This window comes from Eriocheir sinensis, chromosome 36 (assembly GCF_024679095.1).
Source record: "Eriocheir sinensis breed Jianghai 21 chromosome 36, ASM2467909v1, whole genome shotgun sequence".
In the NCBI taxonomy this organism is placed as follows: domain Eukaryota; kingdom Metazoa; phylum Arthropoda; class Malacostraca; order Decapoda; family Varunidae; genus Eriocheir; species Eriocheir sinensis.
Window position 1 is genome coordinate 1,938,553 of NC_066544.1, and position 2,245 is coordinate 1,940,797.

Below are 2,245 nucleotides of genomic sequence, written 5' to 3' on the forward strand. Positions count from 1 at the left end.
ATAAAAGTGGGCTTAAGGCAGGAAAGGCCATGTCACCATGGTTATTCAACATTTATATGGATGGTGTTATTAGAGAAATGAAGGGCAGAATTGGGGAAGTTGGAGTAAGAATGTTTGATGAGGGAAGGAAGTGTACTGAATTTGATACTGTTTGCTGATGACAGGGTGCTCATTGCAGAAAATGAAAGTGACTTACAAAATTTGGTCAGTGTTTTTGATAGTGTCTGTAAAAGGAGAAAGCTGAAAGTAAATGTCAACAAAAGTAAAGTGATGGTTTGTGAGTGAAGTAGAAGTGAGGTTATAGATTTTGTATGCCCATATAGAGTGGGAATTAAATGTGAAAAAGAATGCAAAATAATTTTGAATGGCAAAGAAATGGAGGAGGTCAAAGTACCTTGGATCAGTTATATGTAAGCATGGTGGTACGGAGGGAGAGATAAGAGAAAGGGCATTGCAAGGAAGAAGGGTGGTAGGGTCTTTGGGACGAATCATGAATGGCAGAAGTGTGAGCATGGAGGTAAAGAAGGATTTGAGAAATACAATAATAGTACCAACCTTCACATACGCAAGTGAAACATGAGTCTGGAATGAAAGTCAGAGGTCTAGAGTGCAGGCAATGGAAATGAGTTATTTGAGGAGTGCTTGTGGTGTGAGTAGAATGGATGGAATGAGTAATGAAAGTGTGTACGAGTATTTTGGAATGTGTCACGGGGGTAAAGGGAAGAAGTGTGGAGTGGTGGAAGAAGTGAAGCGACAGACTTTAAAGTGGTTTGGCCACATGGAGCGAATGGAGGAGAGTACGATGACCAGAAGGGTGTATGCGAGTGAGATAGAGGGAGGGAATGCTAGAGGACAACCTCCAGTGAAATGGAGAGATAGGGTGCAGGAGTACGTTAGGGAGAGGGGGGAAAGATCTTTGAGAAACTTTGAGCAGGCAAGGAGGGAGTGTCTGGATAGAAAAAGTTGGAAACTCTTCTGCCGTGGCCATCCCCTGGTGGGAGCTCCTAGGAGCAGGCGTCGATGAAATGATGATGATGATGATTATATTGTGTTGGATGAAATTAGCACTGAACAAACAAAAACCTATAGGAAAAATTAATTTTGGCGGGGAACTTCTGAAAAATGCACTTGACCCTCAATTTCTCAGATTATTGGATTTCCTGGATAAAATATGGGGTTCTGTAGCAATTTGTCAGACCCTTGCCTCAAGTTAAATCTGGAAACCAAAATAGAATCCAGGTAAAAAATCTGGGGTTTGACGTAATCTGTCAGTTGGAAGACTTGTGATTAGACAAGTTCACATCTGCAACATCGTTGTTAGTGGCCGATATTGTTGTAGTTTGGGATGATGGCCATGTTGCCTCTACCACGGGTTCACTAGTAATTCACAAAGCTTTGGATTCTTGTTCAATTAATCAATTGGGGGAATATACCCTGCCTACCCTCCGTTGCCAAACCCAGGGGTTCCTCCAAGTAAGCCTCCATGCAGACACCCTACCCATCCCTAAGTACATCTGGCAGGATCTATCGACTTGCTCAAGCATCGAACTGTGGGCGTCCCCTTGGCCTCCTCTACTCAGGGTTGTCTCTTACAAACAACCCAATGAGCAGGGTCAGCTTCTGGGTAGTGTGCCACATGCCTTTATAGCAGGAGTTGGCGTTGATGGACTATGCGGGTAATATACATCGAATTAGTCTCACGGAGTAGTTGCCAGTTTGACACAAAATCATTCCATGATTCTGCATACACTTATATCCAAAGGCATCAATATAGCTCTCCAAGTCACTATTTAGTGTCCATGTCTCACGTCCACAACAGGTTTAATAAGCTTCTTCTTGTGACATACATTCTTGTCTGTTTACAATTATCAGCTGAGCGGCTACTGTAGTTATGATCATTTTTATTATCTATTTCATATTTTTATTACCTGATTTTTATAGAAAGAGCATTTATTAGTAAATAATTCACATGGTATGATATGCTTAACCCTTTCCTTGCGCGCGATGCAGACGAGACTATCCCCTCAGGTGCAGTCGGGCAGCCCAATGGGGGGTCTCTTTTAACCTCAGTATCTCAAAAACTATTCATCACAGCTAAAAACCAAAAACACCAATGGAAAGAGTAGGTCCAGATCTATAGGAGTCGGTTATGTATGCCTCTCTTAACTGACGTACATTACTGCATTCGCTCAGGGAGCTTTGAATGTTAACACTTACGTCAAAAGCGTATGGGATGATCAGCCAT